Source organism: Schistocerca serialis, unplaced genomic scaffold (assembly GCF_023864345.2).
Source record: "Schistocerca serialis cubense isolate TAMUIC-IGC-003099 unplaced genomic scaffold, iqSchSeri2.2 HiC_scaffold_1261, whole genome shotgun sequence".
Classification (NCBI taxonomy): Eukaryota; Metazoa; Arthropoda; class Insecta; order Orthoptera; family Acrididae; genus Schistocerca; species Schistocerca serialis.
In genome coordinates this window covers 2715226-2728733 of record NW_026047471.1, presented here as the reverse complement: position 1 = coordinate 2728733, position 13508 = coordinate 2715226, and the positions used below count along the sequence as shown (strand labels likewise).

Sequence of the window (13508 nt, the reverse complement as noted above, 5' to 3'; positions counted from 1 at the left end):
CCAGTTAGTCCCTCAGCGGTTAGGGGTAAAACCCAATGGGACTCGGGGCAAGTAAGGCTAGCAACCTGCTTCCCTGGTACTTTAAATATGATGCTGGCAACAATCAGAGCAAAATGCCTCGGACCTTTGGAGGTGACGGAGTCCCACCTCTAACTGACAAACCAGGGACTCCAAAGATACGACTTGGCAAACAAATGGTAATGAGATGGGGAGCTATTAATATCAATGGGGGCTACTCTGGGAAGAAGGTAGAGCTGGCAGAGGCTGCAAGTAAGATGGGGCTGGACGTTTTAGCTGTTAGTGACATTCGGGTAAGGGGTGAGAAAGAAGAGGAAGTGGGAGAATACAAGGTCTACCTGTCAGGAGTCAAAGCAGGAATAGCACAATGGGGTGTAGGGCTTTACATCAGGAAAGAAATGGAACCCAGCGTAGTTGCAATAAGGTATGTAAACGAACGACTGATGTGGATAGATTTGACAGTGTCTAGCAAGAAATTAGGATTGTGTCAGTATATTCGCATTGTGAAGGGACAGATCAAGATAAGATGGATAGTTTTTATGAGGCACTCAGTGATGTAGTTGTTAGAGTAAAGGACAAGGACAGTGTTCTGCTCATGGGTGATTTTAACGCCAGGATTGGAAATCGAACAGAAGGGTATGAAAAGGTTATGGGTAAATTTGGAGAGGATATGGAGGCCAACAGGAACGGGAAACAACTCTTGGATTTCTGTGCCAGTATGGGCTTAGTAATCACAAACTCCTTTTTTAAACATAAGAACATTCACCGGTATACTTGGGAATGGAGGGGAACCAGATCTGTCATTGACTATATAACAACAGATCAGGAATTCAGGAAGGCTGTGAGGGACACACGTATATTCAGGGAATTCTTTGATGACACTGATCATTATTTAATCTGCAGTGAAATTGGGATTGTGAGGCCGAAAGTGCAGGAGGTCAGGTCCATATGTAGGAGGATAAGAGTGGAGAAACTTCAGGATAAGGAAATCAGGCACAAGTACATAACAGCGATCTCAGAAAGGTACCAGTTAGTTGAATGTAGTCAATTACAGTCATTGGAAAAGGAATGGACAAGGTACAGGGACACAGTACTAGAAGTGGCTAAAGAATGTCTTGTAATAGCAGTGTGTAAAAGTAGGGTGAAGCAAACAGCTTGGTGGAATGATACAGTCAAGGCAGCCCGTAAAAGGAAAAAGAAGGCGTATCAAAAATGGCTACAAACCAGAACCCAGGTAGACAGAGAAAATTATGTTGAGGAAAGAAACAAAGCCAAACAGATAATTGCAGCATCCAAGAAGAAATCGTGAGAAGACTTTGGAAACAGGTTGGACGCTATGGGTCAAGCTGCTGGAAAACCATTCTGGAGTGTAATCAGCAGTCTTCGAAAGGGAGGTAAGAAGGAAATGACAAGTATTTTGGACAGGTCAGGAAAACTGCTGGTGAATCCTGTGGATGCCTTGGGCAGATGGAGGGAATATTTTGAAGAGTTGCTCAATGTAGGTGAAAATGCGATCAGTAATGTTTCAGATTTCGAGGTAGAATGGGATAGGAATGATGATGGAAATAGGATCACATTTGAGGAAGTGGAAAAAATGGTCAATAGATTGCAGTGCAATAAAGCAGCTGGGGTGGATGAAATTAAGTCGGAACTCATCAAATTCAGTGGAATGTCAGGTTTTAAATGGCTACACAGGATAATTGAAATGGCCTGGGAGTCGGGACAGGTTCCATCAGACTGGACAAAAGCAGTAATCACACCAATCTTTAAACATGGAAACAGAAAAGATTGTAACAACTATAGAGATATCTCTTTAATCAGCGTTGTGGGTAAAATCTTCTCAGGTATTGTTGAAAGGAAAGTGCAAGTATTAGTTGAGGACCAATTGGATGAAAATCAGTGTGGGTTTAGGCCTCTTAGAGGTTGTCAGGACCAGATCTTTAGCTTACAGCAAATAATGGAGAAGTGTTATGAGTGGAACAGGGAATAGAAGTGTTATGAGTGGAACAGGGAATTGTATCTATGCTTTATAGATCTAGAAAAGGCATATGACCGGGTTCCTAGGAGGAAGTTATTGTCTGTTCTACAAGATTATGGAATAGGAGGCAAACTTTTGCAAGCAATTAAATGTCTTTACATGGATAGTCAGGCAGCAGTTAGAGTTGATGGTAAATTGAGTTCATGGTTCAGAGTAGTTTCAGGGGTAAGACAAGGCTGCAACCTGTCTCCACTGTTGTTCATATTATTTATGGATCATATGTTGAAAACAATAGACTGACTGGGTGAGATTAAGATATGTGAACACAAAATAAGCAGTCTTGCATATGCGGATGACTTAGTTGTGATGGCAGATTCGATTGAAAGTTTGCAAAGTAATATTTCAGAGCTAGATCAGAAATGTAAGGACTATGGTATGAAGATTAGCATCTCCAAAACGAAAGTAATGTCAGTGGGAAAGAAATATAAACGGATTGAGTGCCAAATAGAAGGAACAAAGTTAGAACAGGTGGACGGTTTCAAGTACTTAGGATGCATATTCTCACAGGATGGCAACATAGTGAAAGAACTGGAAGCGAGGTGTAGCAAAGCTAATGCAGTGAGCGCTCAGCTACGATCTACTCTCTTCTACAAGAAGGAAGTCAGTACCAAGACTAAGTTATCTGTGCACCGTTCAATCTTTCGACCAATTTCGTTGTACGGGAGCGAAAGCTGGGTGGATTCAGGTTACCTTATCAACAAGGTTGAGGTTACGGATATGAAAGTAGCTAGGATGATTGCAGGTACTAGTAGATGGGAACAATGGCAGGAGGGTGTCCACAATGAGGAAATCAAAGAAAAACTGGGAATGAACTATATAGATGTAGCAGTCAGGGCGAACAGGCTTAGACGGTGGGGTCATGTTACACGCATGGGAGAAGCAAGGTTACCCAAGAGACTCATGAATTCAGCAGTAGAGTGTAGGAGGAGTCGGGGCAGACCGAGGAGAAGGTACCTGGATTCGGTTAAGAATGATTTTGAAGTAATAGGTTTAACATCAGAAGAGGCACCAATGTTAGCACTGAATAGGGGATCATGGAGGAATTTTATAAGGGGGGCTATGCTCCAGACTGAACACTGAAAGGCATAATCAGTCTTAAATGATGATGATGATGATGATGATGATGATGATGATGATTGAAAATACATATGGTTTATTAGGTACCGGTTCAACACAAAGTACGTACAACAAGAACAACAATATACAGAAAAACCACACACAGGTGCGTATTACCAACATTAGCACTGCATGTACATTATTATACAACACCGCTCGACATTTACATCACAACAATTTATATTAAAGAATTGATACCTATGATCATGTTAACACAGTTTCTGAATTCTCAAACGTGTGCAATTCTGTGACCACAACTTTGAACTGCAAGAGTAGTTTGACTTCATGTTGGATTGTTTTTGGACACCATCCCTGTAGCACCAAAAATTTTAACGTTACAGGTCAGCAGTAGTACTGTGTTCATTTTGCTAGGTGAAGTCACTGAAATCTGTGAACAGCTGTCAACCAGTACCTCACTTTCTAAGCCACCTACTGCTACTTTTACAATCGGATTGACATCAGCTGAAATGGGCACCAGCTCTCCCCCACAAAACAACTCTTTTATTTTGGCTTTTTTTTTTTTACCCAACTCAGTCACAGGCATCGAATTTCTATCTTTGCTCTTCCTATTCACTATTGAGTGTGGGAGTCTAAAAGCACACTGCATGAGTGCTGTCCAACCTTGATGGCAGTCATATTTGGCATCTCCATCAAATACGAATTTATAAATCATATTAGTGATGTCCAGAGGCACTCTTGTGTTTTGTAATGAACATTCTTATTTGAATTCTCTCCCTTGCAGTTCAGAAGTGCTTGCTTCCTTGCAGTCTTTCATATACTGTTCTGGAGCCTGAAGTCCTCACACTTGCCACATCAACGAATTTTTACTTCTTATTGTTCCTGTTCCAGTCAGTTGCTTTTTGTCAAACTGTCACACTATCCCAATAGTACCAGCAGCATTTAATCCATCAGTTATGTCATAATAATAACTGGGGTGCAAGTCAGGTGACTCTTCAGACACACTCAGTGGTGCAGGAATGTCTCCCCCACTCATTAGTGTCTCCATTCTTACAAAGTTCAATAGAACTTCCCATCAGCTGCCCAACCAAGCTATTCAGCAATCTTGTTCCCCCACTGAGTGCACCTCCTCCCCACCAAGGTCACCTGTGGCAGCTGCTATATACACTTTATTTATGTTCCTCACTATTACTTGCCATTTTTCTACTTCAAACTGGTCATCAGAATGATTGAAATTCTGTTGCCTGCCATGCACATCATCATAAGTGGCACGAGTCTTCCACCTTCCCGCAGCTCCTATGTTATATTTTGCCCTGTACTGTAAGGGCCATGAGAATATTAGACTCTTTCAAGAAAATGTTCATAATTCTCGTAATTGTCATGGAGTGGTGCTACAAGTTCTCACCAAACACAGAATGGTAACAAAAGTTTTATACCCACAACAACAACTGTACAGCCACCCCACATCAGTACTTACAGATTGCCTTCATTGTGCCCTGGACAGGTTGAACTAGTCTTCGATCCAGAAATGTATGAGCAGTTCTCACTGAATTGCTGTAGACCAATATTCTTTCAAAAATTGGACCTTGATAATTTGTAAATTATTACAGTACTTAGTTACATCATTCACTTGTCTAAAGACAGCATCTTTGAATTGCTCTGCTGTAAAAGAAACAGACAGCGAATGAGTTGTAGAAAAGGTAGTAAGAGCAACTTGACTTTCTGCGAGTTGTATCCAAGGCTATATCCTCAAAGTCTTATGTGGATGGCCTCATCCGCAGCTGGTTCCATGGCTAAGTAAAGATGAGGACAGCAACCAGGCAACAGTCGGTTACTGCTTCACAGTGGGCTAATAGCAACTTGTCCAGAAACACATGGAAGTATGACTTCTTGACATGGCTGGAAGTACGAGAAGATTGTACTGAAAGATGTTAGGCGATTAGCCAGTTTCATCCATAGCTAGTTTCACACTCTTGGATATTATGGTGCAACTTAATGGTATAAATAGTAACAAACATTATGAGCACAATGAAACAAACAAAAATTAACAAAATATAGGCACTAGTAACTTCACTAGGCAAAAATTAATTTATATCATTACCTTTGTCAAAGTATCATTAACCATAAAGCCACATGACAAGATTAAAATGTGAGGATGCCCCTAGTATAACTATAAAATGTAGAAACTGTAGCTTATACGTTTGAAATCCGTGGTAACAGCTAAAGAGGCGAAACTTCTAAAATGTAATAATTGTTTCCAGTTTAAAATTTGTTTCATACTTGGAAACTGACTCCTTTTGATGAACTGTTCCTTGTGATATGCACCTCCCTCTACTCTTTATGTGTAAGGTCTATGTGTTTTGGCATAAAACTTGAAATTTGACATTTCACTTATGTGGCATAGGCACCAGCACTTAAATCAGTGTCTTTGTTGTCCACAGGTGTGCTCGGTTGTCTTGGACACTCCTAATGTCCCCTGTGACAGGTCAGCCAGCAGCGACAAACTCATTAGTATCGGGGTGGACACCCACCTTCCAGGCAACGAGAACAGCAGCTCATCATCGACGATGTTTTCTTTTTCTATTGTGGTGGGCATCCGCATACTATAAGCGCAGCCAATACACTAGCAGCACCACGTGTCGACGTCACGGGCACAGAGAAGACATCACCTATTGGCTGGAGACGCTGTGGCTCTGCTGTTACCACAACAGAAACATTACATCATTGTGAGGCTACATCAGTACAGTCAGAAATGTTTACCTGGCATTTAAAACTGATTTTTGTTTACAATAAACAAATTATTTGAGCAACATAAGAATACTCATTGAGAGTAACGTATCATTGTTTAATAGTTCGCGTAACAACCTTCACTGAGATCAGTTTAGGGCATCTGTTTTAGCTTTGTACTAGAGCGTTAGTTACACGACGATACATGCATTGGCCTATTCACTTTCATTCAGCATCTTGTTCCATCAGAAATTTAACAGCATTCTTGAAGGCGTTCACTGCCAACCACTTAGCCTATCTGTAGCAGTGTATGTTATGCGTCATCAACCTCACAATTTCTTTATGGCGGAACTCTCAATACAGACAAAGTTTCCAGAGCTTCATGTTTTCGAAGCCATCTTCAGAGTATAACAGTCCTAGATCGAGAGATAATGCCTGAGAAAAGAAACTTATAATAGAGAAGAATTTATCTGTGGTCGTCACAGACACAGCTACAAACTAATAATCCTGACTTTTTTCCCATGGAAATCTTAACACTTAAACATCCCTCTTGACATATTCTGCCTGAGAAAGGCCACACCAGTTAAGTTACCACACTGTATTCATTCGCTTCATCACAGATATTTCACATGAAAAGTCAAAATAAAAAGGAAATCATTTCATGCTTGGCAGAGCGAGTGCACCAGCATACATCATTGGTTCAGTAAATGACGTGTCACAGTCACATGACTGGCCATCGGTCCCTATCAGCCGACTTCCACAATTGGTGGCCAGAGTCTGGTGTGACATAGGCAAACTCTAGAGCACAATGTTTTGAGCTGGACCACAGCCAACAGCTCTTTCACACAACATTTTTTGATCTTTTTCTATTGCTGAAAGTCAGAAAGTGAAACACATTATTTTTACTCTTCCATTGTAGCAAAATGATACCTTTAGCTTTTAGGGGAATGTAAATACATGTCAGGTATTGCACATCACATAGTAGATATCCACTGCTGTACCAAAACACTATTTCTGGGAAGTTGAATCTTCCCCCAAGTGGTGAGAGGTGGTAATAGCTAATGCATCCTGGAACATTGTCTAACATGATTGTTTTCATGGTGCAGGTGTTAATGGTGGGCAAAGGCATAATGTTATTGCGACATTATACTTGTTCCCCACGTTTGTCTTTCCAAAGGTGCATTCGGCACTGGCTTCTTTTTTATTCATATATATTACTTCTCAAGTCAACATCCCTTTTCTTCAAGACATGCTAATCGTACACAGATGACTGAGGCATCATTAGAAAATTTTTAATCGTTTCTCATACTGCATACCGGTTTTGTGCTAAGACTTACTATTTGTCGAAAATTTTGAACTATCGTAGGCAAAAGGGCATCATAGATGTCCGGCATCATACCTGTAGTTTGTGAAGCTAACCTCTTACTCACGAACAAGAAACTCACTTTTCATTTTATCTTATTACAAATTACATCTTATTAACTGGATAATTTGTATACATCAGTGTCATAGACTATGACGGTGACCACTGCAGTAGTCCATTATCTCTGCCTGTTGTACAGGTTGACATTCCTATACGAATATGTCTTTCGAAATGACAAAAATATTAGCCCCTGCCAACATAAATTATGATTTACGTATTGCTGCTATGGCCTAACGTGCTTACATGAAGTACGAAATGCAATCAGAATCCTGAAATACAGTTAGAATTTATTGAGGTCTTAGTGAATACCAGGTAAGAAGCGAATTAAAATTGCATTTGCTGTCACTATAAGCAAGTTACGGGGACAAAGTTTCAAATCGTATTTACCATATCCATTCTTTACTTACAGGCAGTCGCATGTAACCATTTCAGGACAAACTAAATCAACAACATTTTCGTATCCCTTAAGGAAAATGAAAAATAAAAAGTTCATGAAGCTCAAATTCTTATACGATATATCAATTACAATTAGATATACTAAAGCTCTGGAAACAATTTCGTTCAAATTTTCTGTGTGGAAATATATAGTAAAGCGTGCGTCATAAATTTATGATTATTATTTCACTTTTTTGGTTTATTTTTAAAGAATTTTTATCAGTTCACAAACCATCTGTATCCCAACTACATTCTTATCCCAAATACTGTCATTATTTAAAACTATGAAAGCACTTAAGTTTCGTACAGGGCTCCTGATGAGTAATAATGTCCAGCCGCATTGAACAGCTCTGTTGGAGGTGCTCTTGGAGTAGGAGGATATTTGGCAAATGGGCTGGCCTGTCCCGTGACGTAAATTTCATTGAGCACGTGTGAGATCCAGTAGGAAAACGTGTTTCAGCATATCCACATTCACCAATGACCATCCAACAGCTGTCAGTCCTGCTGGTAGATGAATCAAACGCACTGCCACAAGAACTTACTACCAACCGTATGGTCAGCATAGGAGGACGCAATAGAGCATGCACTGTCATCAGTGGTGATCACACATTCCATTAAGACCCATGTCCCGCCATTTGTAATACCAGGGGACCTCATGAAACGCGGACACTTTAGTGTAATTCTACTTTGAATGAAGTTATTTCTGTTCTCATTGCGCACTTCTTTCAGTAACCTTCTCTAATACACTGTAGCAATTCTTTCTATGAATGGCCCACATTTCATTGAACCATATTACTTGGCAGAGACACATCTTGTGAAAATTACGAACTTTTTGTCCATAAGGTTTGCACAACAGTTGTATTGCCATGACTTGACACACAAATAGCCAAGATAGATATTGACGATAGTGCAAAACACCATTCACAGTAAGATTCTACACTGCTATTATGTTTCCATACTCAATCGCAATCACAAGGCCACCTGCAATTATCTACCACAACATCAGAATAGCCCATACGCAGTCAGATAGTGATGATAGCTCTACATACCGGTCCTGTAGTGAGAGATGACACGGGAGTATGACAAAATTTTCGTTCATCTCATCACATCTCCTACACGATAGTACATCATTTTATTTAGCAACATCAGTTGAAGTAACAATAAATCTCATTGAACCTCTGAGGTAGTGTCACCTTGAGCTACACCTGCATGAATACTCTGTAAGTCACCTTTAAGTGCCTGGCAGAGGGTTCATCAAAACACTTTTACTATTCCTCTACCGTTCCACTCTGTAACAGTGAATGGGAAAAACGGACTTTGCTGAAAAGATATCACTGCCCTGAAAAACAGTATTGTTTTAATGGCTGGCATCATCAGTCATGTAACATGTCCATCTCTCTCTCCCCTATTTTTTGATAATACCAAATGAGCTGCCCCTCACTGAGCTTTTTCAATGTCCTCTCGTCAGTCCCATCTGGTAAGGGTACCATACTGCACAGTCATACCCAAGCACAGGATGGACAATTATAATGTAGGCAATCTCCTTAGTAGACCTATTGCATCTTCTAAGTTCTCTGCCAGTAAAATGAAGTCTTTGGTTTGCTCCCTCAAAATATTATCTATGTGATCATTCCAATTTCAGGAACATTGCATCATAATTATGAACAACACAGGCACTGCAATACTATAACTATCCACCGACAATTAGCAAGTGTCTTTCAATTAAAAATGTCACTCTTGTATGGCAATATACATAATTAACATATGAATGCTGGTTACAGACACATGATTGACAACATACGGAAATTTGGGTCTGGCTCAGATAGCCTAATGGTAAGGTGACCACTCGCGATAAGTGGGAAATCCGCATTTGAGTCCTGGTCCAGCACAAATTTTCATTATTGTCATTCAGTTATACAGTTGACGGTTGTCCAATGTGTGCCTGTTCCTTTCCACATGGATGCACATCTAAAGGAACATTGCATTGTACTTCAGAACAACAAAGCCACTGCAGTATTTTATTTATCCACCAATACTGGGCTAGTGACTTTCAATTAAAATATCTCTCCTGTACGGGAATATACATAACAGATGTACAAGTGCAGGTTGGCGACATACATGGAAAATACACAGGTAGCTAATGGTAAACTGACAGCTATCAATAAGCCAGAAATCTGCCACAATTCTAGGTCCAGCACAAAAAATTTTTTGTTTTCACTCCATTATACAGCTAATGTTTTTCCATATTTGCAACTACAACTACATTGCATGCACTTGTCTGACTCAGTTCTGTCCTATGGTATAATCTGCAACTTGTTGAAGTTAAAATGAAAAAAAAAAAAAAAAAAAAAGATTGCTACAGAGGTTGAAATAAGAACATTTTGTCAAGTTGACAAGTAAATATCTTGAAGAAGCCTCTTCAGGGAGCTAAGATTTCATATACTTACATGTCAGTCATATGCTCCATACTGGTGTTTCTGGTTGATGATAAATGTGAATTTAGGGTGAATTCATAAATTCACTAACACAATATTAGAATTAAATATAATTTTGATATAGATTAAATATAAATCTCTAGTTTTCAGAATGGAGCTTATTTATTCTGGTGCAAAACGTTATAATTGGTTATATATTGGCTTATGACAAGAAACTGAAAATATCCAAATATTTAAAGTTGAAATAAAAGAATGTAGTAGCCATTCTATGTGCAGTGTACTCAAGGGTACTCAAGAATATATGAGGCACTGAGAGCACAAGCGGACTAACCCCGGAGAAGTCAATATGGAGGAAACAGGTCTCATAATACGGGCCCACAAATAATGTATGTTTGTGATACATTGCAGCCTTGTAACATGCATATGATGTAACTGTGGTTTTATTGAACAATATTTTGACATAGATAAATTACAAACGTACTATATAGTAGAATATTAGCAGTTTTGTTGTGGCTTAGTCCATTTTCGCTCCAAGTAGTTGAACATTCTCAATGACAGGTCCGTTAGTACGCTGATGCATGTGACAATAGTATTCATTACTAGTATACATTGTACACATTACATGTACCATTTTACATTGGTTTCTGTAATGTTACGCATTGTGTTACATTTCAAAATCATCCACAGGCAATGTTTCTACAGCATTTGATGACGTTTGTAAAGTTTTGTAGAAATCATGATGAAGTGGAGGTACATACGTAAGCAAACTTAGCAGATCCTTCTTTTTTGCCTCTGTAATTACATTTCCATCAGGATAAAGCAGTTCGAGATTGCTGATGCATGTGGATGTTCGTTTGGCCACATCAATTTCCTGAAATGGCTCTTGGTTTTGGTTCGAGTATTTATACAATATTTTGAATCTGTTGGTTGCTTCATACCGCAGCCACTGTATGTTCAACCATTGTACTTTACAATTGCCAGAAGACATTTTTCGATTCGTGATGTTTCTTTCGAGTTGTTTTGTTGAAAAGAAACATTCCGCATTCATATTAATTACCTTGAATGGATTCCTTTTTCTGGCACTCACTACCACATCATTCCAGTGTTTAGGACGGTAAATATTAGGAAAATACTTTTTTCGTTTCTGAACTAAGCCAAAATCCTGATCACAGGGCAGGTACGAGTGTCCGCTAACTAAAAATTTATGGTCTATTTCCTTCACAGAGAACTCTGAGCTGTTGACAATGTATTGGCACAGTACAGCAACCTTTATGTTTCTATTCTGGCCTCCGCACTGATCAGAGTACATAATTAGTTTTTCAGTCCTGACAAAATTGCGTATGAAGTACAGCAAACAAGAACCAATTTCTTGTGGCCCTCTCGACGCAATGGATTCATGCCACAGAAACATGTATACATCATCATTGTGCATATTGTGGATGCCAAAGCAATATGTCCACAACTGACGTTTGTAATAGCAAACTCCAGTTGAGATGATCGGTGTAGGCAAAGTTTTCATCAAATCAAATGTTATCACTGTAACGTTACCATCTGATTTGCTAAGCAATGTATCACTATGTAAACCTGCCCGTGCATACTCAGCTTTTTGCTGATGGAATTCACGTTCTGCAATTAACTCCGTCCTCTCCTTATCATTATCGGCAGCTGTTATTTTTACCTGCAAAGCATCACATGTTCGACAAGAGTCGGACACTGGTGGATGAAATGACAAATTGAAGTTTTCGCAAAAAATTTTGCGGAAAATAAAATGAGAAACGGGCATTTGTTCCTCTGCACAGTACAGTGAATACATGACTGATAAATTTAAATCTGGTCCTAAATACTTTCTACCGTTATTTTTATGATACGCATAATGGCTTTCATACGCCGGGAATTTTTCTATGAAACGTTTTACTACATCAACTTTGTGGCGAGGTGTTTTATTACCAGGTTCACCTTTACCTCTACCATCACGAGGAGGGGTGGCTTTTTCCCCTTTATTCTTGAGTACCCTATCGATTCTTCCAGCAGATACGGCTAAAGTATTCTGAAAGAATCTTTTGCACACCCTCGTTTCAGACCCATTTGAATTGAGCAAGTAATACAATCTCGTCTTCTCCCTACGTGAATGTTGCTGACCTACGTAAGACCGTGCTTTATCAACGACTTTAATCATGGTAAACAGGAAAGCCGACTGCAGATCGTGGCTGCCTAAATTATAAAACTCATTGAACACTTGTTCCTGCTGTTCTTCGCTGATGTGTTTGTGGCACTCATACCGGCACGTACACTCGCTGATTTTCCGCAATTCCTTTCGAGGTACAAGGTTACCCTTACGGTTTACATACTCTTGACCTAGAGCTCTCCGTTCTTTCCTAACGTTACGAAGCCATTTATCTTCGTTTCTAAGGCGCTTCTTTCCTCGGCTCCGTACCACGGCATCGTCGTTCGTCTCTGGCACGTCCTCTGGAACAATTGTTGCTGCAGCCGTGCTCGCTCTCGCGTCTCCCGGCACTTCCCCATCGGACGCAAACATCTCTGTAATAACAATATCCATCCCTCAATGTAATATTAACTACACTACAGTAATGGTCAACGTGTGCATTGGTATCCACAGGCGAAGCAATTGCTCAACACAACTCGGCAGGCGGTAAAACATTGTTGTACACATAACATTACAAGTGATCGTTACTTGATTACACAAAATAGCAATACATAAAGTATTGTTTGTATGTCATTCTGTTTTCGTATGGAAAACAACCTGCATTTTCTGAACAAAGTCACCATTCGAGATACGGTACATCTAGACGTGTTTGCATATGAACGCGTTAGTGTACAATCGACAGTGTTATCCGCAAAAAAGGAATGGAACACAATACAAACTAACCTTCCAATTGCTCCTCCACACTTTTCGCAGGGGCTGCCATGCTGATCAACTGAAATACACGTCCACGTGGTCACTGGTCCAATACGTTGTTCCACACTAAATACACAAGTCTTTCGTTCGCCGGCGTCACGCGCAATGGCAGTGGACGGAGAGCATAGAGCACAAATGGACTATGACGCATAGTCCACTCCTGCTCTCAACGGTATCTATCGGCGGTTGAGTGCAACAGCAATGTTTACGTTGCTACATTAGACAAACCTTCAGATAAACAAACAGATCAACATGCATTGCATAATACTCGTATACTGTTATCACAACATGTCAATACCTCAAATTCACAAAAAGTGTGGGTTAGTCCGCTTGTGCTCTCAGTGCCTCATATATTGTGTTTATGTTTGCAAGTATGTAGGCAGCTGGTTGTGGTCTGTATAAAGTTGCTGAAATGCTCTGTTTGAAGAGTTAAATTAAAAC

The 13508-nt window shown here is 39.9% G+C and overlaps 1 protein-coding gene across 12 annotated transcripts in view; it reads left to right on the top strand.

Annotated features, from left to right (window-relative positions):
• Positions 1-13508, top strand: part of LOC126438132 (uncharacterized) — a 1198954-nt gene that overhangs the window by 69908 nt on the left and 1115538 nt on the right. For 2 of the 12 annotated variants that reach the window (XR_007581010.1, XR_007581006.1), the window contains exon 3: positions 5572-5960. The exons of 6 other annotated variants lie outside the window; for them this stretch is intronic. The gene's annotated coding sequence lies outside the window, so the exon portion shown is untranslated. Of the gene's footprint in view, positions 1-5571; positions 7787-13508 lie in introns of those variants that run through there. 4 more of the 12 variants (XR_007581009.1, XR_007581007.1, XR_007581012.1 and 1 more) reach the window with 3 other exon arrangements.